The sequence below is a fragment of the Pantherophis guttatus genome, chromosome 4 (genome assembly GCF_059756535.1).
Source record: "Pantherophis guttatus breed Tessera chromosome 4, ASM5975653v1, whole genome shotgun sequence".
In the NCBI taxonomy this organism is placed as follows: Eukaryota; Metazoa; Chordata; class Lepidosauria; order Squamata; family Colubridae; genus Pantherophis; species Pantherophis guttatus.
The window spans coordinates 63237238-63245864 of record NC_142066.1 but is presented as its reverse complement, the minus strand read 5'-3'; the positions used below and the strand labels follow the sequence as shown (position 1 = coordinate 63245864).

The 8627-nt window shown below is 44.4% G+C and overlaps 1 pseudogene; it reads left to right on the top strand.

Annotated features, from left to right (window-relative positions):
* The first annotated feature begins 6450 nt into the window (after positions 1-6450).
* Positions 6451-8404, top strand: LOC148114136 (uncharacterized; annotated as a pseudogene).
* The last annotated feature ends 223 nt before the right edge of the window (positions 8405-8627 follow it).

Genomic DNA, 8627 nt, shown 5'->3' with positions numbered 1-8627 from the left:
TTAAATTTTGATATCAAGGATGACTTTTGAAGGGAAAAATTCAATGTGAAAGTAAAGGGAGGAAGGTGAAGAAACCAGGGTACCAATAGATTGATTGAAGAAAGAGAAAGTGTATGTTGTTTAGGCAAACCTATTGGAAGGTAGATTCATCTCAAAACAAAACGAATAAAAAGTGGGCTTAAAGAAAAAAGATGTGAAAGCTACAGTGAAATGAATTGTGTTAAAGAGTGTCATAGAAATATGTAAAATAAATGAGAAATATGAAAAATAGTAGTTGTAAGTGCTATAGGAATATTAAATATGATAATTAATGTTAAGAATCTGTTTGGTTAAGGCATCAGGTGAAACACCAGAAGATTGTAGTGCTAGTTCCCCTGTAGGCACAAAGTGACCTTGGGCCAGTCATTTTCTCTTAACCCTAAAAAGAAAGCAATAGCAAACCACTTGTGAAAAATCTTCCCAAGAAAACTGCAGATACTTATCCAGGTAGTTTGCAAGAATCAGACACAATTAAGGGGAGGGAAAGGTAAATGTTGACATAGAAGTAATTTATTTATGGAATAGCTATGACACTTCCTTAATGTAAAGATGGTACTTCTTTATGAATAGAAAAATATCTTTATTCCCCTTTGCAAAGGGAGAGTTAAGAAAGGGAAGGCATCTGATTAGAAGGATGTATGTCAGATGCAACAGATTAGGTCCACATGTGAAGATCCAATTAAATTGATATATTGCTAAATAGCCTATGCATAAAAATATTTTCAACTAATAGTTATCACCTTCTTGAAGTTAGACAAGGGCCCACAGAATTCAACAGCGGTTAGACTTAGTCTGCTTGTGGCTATATGGGGATTCTAGCAGGGGTGAAATCTAAAAAATTTTGCTACCAGTTCTGTGGGCGTGGCTTAATTAGAGGCCCTTCCCTTCCTGCATGGTCTCTTCAGAATCTGAGTTCTCATGAGAACTTGGCAATGGTGACAGTGAAGCTGTCTCAAAGAATCTTCCTCCCCTGCAATGAGCCAGATGGTGCTTGCTGAAAAACATCTAAAACATTAGTTTCCTCCCCACCCTGCTACCCTGAGGCATGAAGGCCAGAAGTGGATGGTTGAGCATCATCAACCTCCCCATTTTTCCCTAGATGTGTCCACAGAGGCTATTTAACCCTCAGCTATGAATTCCTTGGGTGGCATGATGCAAGGGGCTGGAAACTTGATTAGTCATGGTTTTTTTAGGGAAACATTGAAGTTGCCAAATCAGGGGGCATGGTCATATTGGCATTCTCCCGCAAACATTCAGTTATTGGGTTGCCTTTCCAATGGATCAGATATTGTATGCTTTTGCCTTTTCACTAGAGTCCAGTATATCTTCCACTTCATATCCTGTTTTGTCCTTCTACAATTAGTGGTGATGGGGGCAGATCCTGAGAGGATAAGGTGCTAAGATGGCTTTCTTTAACTAGCAATTCTAGACAAAGACTGGATGCACTTTCATAGAGGGGGTAATTACAAAAAAACTTTTAAGATGAAATTGGGAACCATTTTTGCTTCTTTGTTCCTATAGAAGCATTTTCCTGAGATTAGTTGAGGCCAGGTAGAGAAAAAGGAAACAAGGTAGTATTTCTAGAAATTATATAGGTAACTAAGGATAATGAATCTACCTGTAGATCTTATGTAAATTCACTTGCTGTAATTTCAGCTGTGGGTATTTTGTTTTGTGTCTGTATTATGGGAATTCATCCTTTTCATTATTAGTTCTTCAATACCACCTCCTTTTGTTTTCTTTGAACTCCCTTCTACTTTTTATAACTGTTATGTAGATAATCAAGACTTGAATTTTTAATGAATCAATAATTTTCACTCTGGAAAGAAACTGAATCTTTAGCATATTCACCTCCTGCTTGAACAGGCATCAGAAGGAATAATAAAGACCAGTGATGGAATAATTCCTCCTGAGTAATTAGTGCACCAGAGAGAATTTCTCTAGTAATATTTTGAATATTTTGAAAAATCAAGTTTGAGCCTCTAATGACTAGGAACTCAACACATCAGTCAATCTTTCACAAAACCAAGGCTGTGGCTTCAATACCTACTACTTCCTCATTATGTGTAAATGAGTCTGTTGCTCTAGCACTGTGCTATGTAATTTTTGTTAAAAAAGAGATTTCTAAGCACTATGATTCAAGAGATGCTTCGTATTTATTAGTTACTCCCAAGAGGTCAGTGCATAGTGATTGTATCACTTTAAACCTGTCAGATCCATAAAGAAGCACTCCTAGAACTTTTCATTATTAATAATGAAAATTATTCATTATTGCAGTTAAATTAGAAACCTGTTTCTATAGCCCCAAAGGGTAATTAATTTAGCAGACTAGGAATTTTGATTAAGCAAATGAAATGTCTGATACAGACTATTTATCAGCTCTTATACTGTATTTTTGAAAGACTCTTGATTGCTATAAAAGGTAGCTGGGATTTCGGTCTGTTCTGTTTTGACTGTTGGAAACTGAATATGGATCTCAGCATGTTTCTTAAAGCTTAAAAAAACCAGATGGCATTGATTTGAAAAGAAATGTGAACATTGATGTAGACCTATGCTCAGTTTTTTAAGATGTAGATTGTGACTAGGATTTTTGAGAGGGGCAGGCAAATTATAAATTTGTCAGGAGTCAGTCATGAATTGTAAGCAAAATTCAGCTCCCATAATTCAAGAAAAAGTTTTTTTTTTTTAATGGGAAGCAATTTTGTAAAAAAAATTAAAAAATGGGAAGCAAGCAAAGAGAAAACATTGTATTATAAAACAGCTACTATTCAAACCCAGAATTTCCTCTGAAGAGCATTTTTTATAAATCTGTTGAAAAAATTGAACGCTGACTATTAAAAAAAAATAATAGCTTTCTCTGGAGCTGTAATTCACAGTTCTGCTTTTACTTGGTTGGAACAGTAGACAAAATAGTTGACATAGTGGCACATCTTAAAGCAGGACTGGGAGTGCATCTGTGAAAAAGTGGGGTTTTGCTTGGGAAAATTTACAGCCAGGTCTGCCACAAGACAGCTGTAAAATAAGAAATGTTGTCCATACAATCAGAGATTGGAGTCACTATTGTATATTTCTTGAGTGTTATGATCCATTATTTTTACATGAAAATTAGAAGCCTATCATTTAAATGTTCTGTAATTGTATGAAAAAGGAGGATAACACAGAAATACAGAAAGAAAATACATACAATTTATGTATTGCGAATTACTTCACGTGTGCATTTAAAAGACATTACTTGGCAAGCTTTGTAGATTGAATTGTTGTACTTTTAATCCATCTTGCTTATTTTTTATCTATATTAACTATTAAGCTAAAGAGGACCATGCCAGTTTCATAATGTAACATCTGCCAAGCAGGGGTGGGTTCTACTTACCTCTACTACCAGTTCGCAGCGGGGCCACGTGCTCTTCTGCACATGCGCAGAAGCATTTTGATGACATCGGGGTTGGTGGGCAGAGCCTCCCGCCAGTTTTACTACCGGTTCTCTAGAACCTGGGCGAACCGGGGGCAACCCACCACTGCTGCTAAGAGGAACAGTAGCTTCCTAAGAACAATGTTCTCATAAACGAAGGATCACTTATTTAGATTCCTGATGTTGACCAGATATTTCATTAGATAATCTGCAGGTACTAAGAATTTGGACTTTTCTGAAAATATTATTGGCAGAGATTCCAATGTTTAAAGTTATGATCAAGAACCTGACAAGAGGTGATACCAAGGCATTCCTAGGTATTATTGTTGATAGTCTCTTTCTCTTAAGAAAGCAATAAAAAGCAAAAGGCTCCAAACAGTTTAAAACCCTTGGAGCACATCCAAAATTATAAGAGGGCTCTGAGCAACAACCATGGTTTCTGCTGCTGCCATTCTTGGGGTTCCTTCCTTGCTGATGTAAAGGGAAGTCATTCTTGCTTAAATTTAGTCACACTTCTATTTTGAATGTAAACTGTTATTTTTGCCATATTCCCCAAATTTGAGTCTCCAATCTGATATTGTCAGCAAAGTGTCTGAATCAAATTTATCTAGCTATGTAGCCATCGGTATATATCTGTGATTGTGAACCTATGGCATGCATGCCACATGTGGCACATAGAGCCCTGTCTGAGGGCACACCAGCCGTTGCCTCAGCCGAGCTCCACTGCGCATATGTGTGTGCCTCCCGCAAACCAGCTGGCCCTGCCCCTGCACATGTGCGGAGGGCAGGGCCTTCCCCAATCTCCGCAGATTCCCCACAGCACACCCTACCTTTCTACTCCATTTCTGCTACCCGCACCAACCTGGAAGCCAAAACGGGGTGCAGGGGGGCACATGTACGGGGGATGCGCACACATGCATGGGAGTGGAGCGCATGATGGGGAACACTCGCATTACATTTTGGGGATTGGGGCACGCACGCATGCATTCGCGCACACGCTTTGGGCACTCAGCACCAAAAAGGTTAACCATCACTGGAATATATCTTAATAAATTGTGATGTTCTAATGTATGAGATCGTGTCATTTTGGAGAAAGCTAATGGTGGCTAATGGACAAAGATAAGACCCCACCTCCTCCTTATGTGCACCTTGCTCCTTTTCTTCCCATCTCGGTCAATTTTAACTCAATTTTAGCATCAATATCTGTTTTAATGCTTTAAGGTTTAATCTTGTAGGTTTTTATAATTGTAAGTTGTCCACAGTCCCCTCTGGGCAAGATGGATAGCAGATAATTCTCCCTTGAGGGTGGAGACAGCAGCCAGACGTGGGTTGTGCTCATTGGTCAGAGGATGGACTGAGCCTGGAATTCTTTTAAAATCCGCCCCCTGTTGCTAGGGCTCCCAGCTTTTTGCTCAGTCATCAGACTGGACAGTTGTGTGGATTGTGGCTCTAGTGAACTTTGGTTTTCAGAGCTATTACTTTCAATTTGATTCTCAGGTTTGACTTTTGGACTGATTTGACTATTCTAGGCATTCTGATTCGGATTTGATACTCCAGGCCTCTCAGAGGTTTTTCCTCAAATTCTGAGGTTTCCTTCCTCTCTCTTCTTATTTCATTCCATCTCCAACATTTATACGGTCAGTAATTAAATTTCCTTATTTGGTGGAGCTTAACGCTCCCGTGGGTGGGGGTGTTACCTGCCCTTCAGCCGTCTGGTTTAGCCTTTCCTTTTAAAATTAAACAGTGGAGCTTTCGCGCCCCCTCCATTTGCTGTCTGGCGGCCATTTTGTCTCCCATTAAGTGTGAGCCTATTTCTGTCCCTAAGAGAGTCTTGTACTCACCAATATAGCCGCTTGTCGGCTCTGTGGCTTTTCCGGCTGCTGATTATCCCAATCAGACCGGGACAAGGTTTGGAGGTCTCTTTCAGCTCTCTATATAGCAAGAGCCTCATCACGCTAGCCTCGCCACGCTAACAAGCCTCATAATTAAGATTGACAGGGCAGAGGAGCCTCGCGCTTCCTTGCTGTTCTCTGCGCCCAGCGTTAATTGGTTTCAGCTGCTGGGCGCTTCTCTCCGGTGCCTTTCGCCGACACGTGGCTTTGACTGCTCGCCCCGTTCCTTTTCCAGCTGGGCGGTTTATTTACGAGGCTCTGGGACGCTGCTAGTTTTAACAGGGGACAGCTACTACAGGCACAGAGGAGTGTAGTTCTCTTATCGCTCCCTTAGCGTCTTCATCAATTGAGACTAATAAAAATTGCCTGCGCTTTATCAGGGCCTCCAGTCTGACCAACTGTGCCCTTCCTCCCCTTACAGTCATTTGGCCAGCCAAAACAAAAAATCTGATACCCAGGAGCCACCTGCCTTAAATAATTATCTATAAGCCAATCAGACTCATTATGCCCAAATCTTTGGCCAAATCTAGACATGGCCGTAAGACCACGGTGCGGGCGCAGTCTATGGCCACGACTAATGAAGGCCACACACCGGCTCACAAGGCGCTTGCCCCGGCCACGGGCTCTAGGGATTCAGCCAAGACCCCTGCTAAAGGGGTTGGGCAGGACAAGCCCCCTACCAACCAACATAAGGGAGCTTCAACATTAGACCTGGCGCACCCTAAAGGGCCCATGTCTACTTCTGGCGGACCCAAGCGGGTTTCCTCTGCCACTTCTGATCAGGTGTCTCTCCAGGATTTCCAATTGTCTGCTGAAGCCACTGATATTTGGGGTTCTTCTTCAACCAGAGTCATGGTTCCTTCTGTGGAGTCTTACGTTCCCTCTCCTTTGGGGCTTCAGGCTCCTCCAATTTCTGTTCCGGTCCGTACCTCTACAGAGGTTGGGCTGGCTGGCGACCAAACCCAGGCTTCTTGGCGCCCTGAGGACATTCAACGCATGATTTCTGTGGCTGTGCAGCAATCCCTGGCAGAGCGGGGGTTTCCCACTCCTAACCCTCCCCCCACCCAGTCCGTCCTTGAGGCTGATGAGTAGCCTGAGGACGAATTTAATATGGAGGATGCAATTTCACTAACGGGATCTGACTCCCCTGCCATTTCCTGTGTCAGCAACCACTCCCTTCAGGTTGGTGCGACAGGCCTAGAGCCAGACTTATCGGAGGATGAGGGTTTACCTCCAGATCAGCCCGCCTTTACAGGCCTGTTCCCTCAGAATTTATTTAAGTCTCTATTGTTCAAGGCGGTAAATGCGGCCCAATTGGGCCCCTCTAACCCTCCGGAACCTACCTCTTCGGCAGGCTCCTTGAACCCGTTGTTTGCTGAGCAACCTAAACTGATAACAGCAATCCCTACACCTCCTCTCTTTCTGGAGGTCATACATAAACAATGGTCTGCACCATCTTCAACTCCTATGCCATCCTCCACAGACAAGAAAAATTTTATTGTTTCCCCCGACCTTGAGTCCCTATTGCAGATACCTTCTATTGACGCCCCTGTGGCAGCTTTGCTTACAGCGTCTTCTTTGCCAGGGGATCCGGAGGAAGGTCTAAGGCCGGAAGAACGCAGAGCTGAACAGGTCCTGCAGAGGGCCCACCTGGGGGCAGCATGGGCCATAAGTCGGCGGCCACGGCCTCTTTCTTCAATCGGACCACACTTCTCTGGCTTCGCCAGCTGCAAGAAAAGATGGCCTCTGAGGACTCGAGGTTGAAACAAGACCTCAACAAAATTGTGGCTGCGGTGCAATTTTCCGCGGATGCCACTTTAAACGCTACACGGTTTGCGGCTAAATCCATGGCCTCTGCTGTTGCCGCTCGCCGCCTGGTCTGGCTTCGCCACTGGCAGGCGGATGCCAGACACAAGTGGCGCTTAGCCTCTGTTCCCTTTTCGGGCATGAAGTTGTTCGGTGATGCCTTGGACAAGTTTCTCATTGAAACCAAGGACAAAAGAAAGATCTTGCCTGCTGTTTTTCGGAGAGGGGAACCCCGTTTCTCTCCTTATGGTCCTCGCCCCCCAATGAGGTCTTCGGAGGGCGGTTTGGGCTCCTCCCGTTCCATGGGTAACTTCCAGACGGGGTATTTAGGCCCTAGACAGAGGAATTTCCAGGACAGACCTTCCAGGGGGAGGGCCTTTGGTTCCCGGCGGCCCTTTCGAGGGGGAAGAGGTCATTCCATCCGTCGCCGTCGTTAGTAGTGCCTGCAATCCTCCCATTGGCGGAAGATTGGGCCTCTTCGGCAACATTTGGGAGAGTAGTACTTCGGATTGCTGGGTCCTGGCCTCCATTTCATCGGGTTTGGCCATTGAATTTGTTTCCACCCCCCCTTTGTCTTTTACTCGCTGTCCCCTGTCCCATATAGCCGAGCGTAGATCCCTCATGGAGGCCGCTATCAACCATCTGCTGGCCATCAAGGCCATTCAACGTGTGCCTTGTAATCAGGCGGGACGGGTTTTACTCTCGGGTCTTCTTAGTCCCTAAGTCATCGGGTGGGTGGAGACCTATTCTGGACCTTAAACGTTTGAACCGGTTTGTAATCTATAGAAGGTTCAAAATGCAATCCTTGCGTTCAATCTTAGACGGTGTTCGGAGGGGCGATCTCCTCTGCTCAATAGATCTCACGGAGGCTTACCTCCATGTCCCCATTCGCCCTTCCCATAGGAAGTTCCTCTGTTTTTGTTATGCTGGTGTTCACTACCAGTACACAGCCTTACCTTTTGGCCTTTCCTCAGGTCCCCGTAGCTTCACTAAGATTTTGGCAGCCTTGGCGGCTCACCTCAGGCTTCAAGCTGTTCATCTCCAGTGTTACCTGGATGACATCCTCCTTATGTCATCTTCCTATCAGCAGGCCATGTCTGATCTCCGCCTTACAATTCAGACACTAGCGTCGCACGGCTTCTCTGTTAATGTAGAGAAAAGCCATCTAAATCCTTCGACTAGGATCCTGCATTTGGGAGCTATTATTGATTCGGAGCAGGTAGAGTTTTTCTCTCCCCGGATCGGCAGGCCGCGTTGAGATCCATGGTAGCTAAGGTCCTGAGGGATAAGAGGGCTTCCCCTTTATTTCTTTCCAAACTCCTAGGCAAGATGGTCTCGGCCATCTCGATTGTTCCCTGGGCCAGGTTACACCTCAGAGACCTCCAATGGTTTCTCTTGCCTTTTCAGAGAACAGGCAGGGGATCCTCTCTCACCAAGGTGGCGGTTCCAAGGGAGGTGCTTTCCTCCCTTCGCTGGTGGCT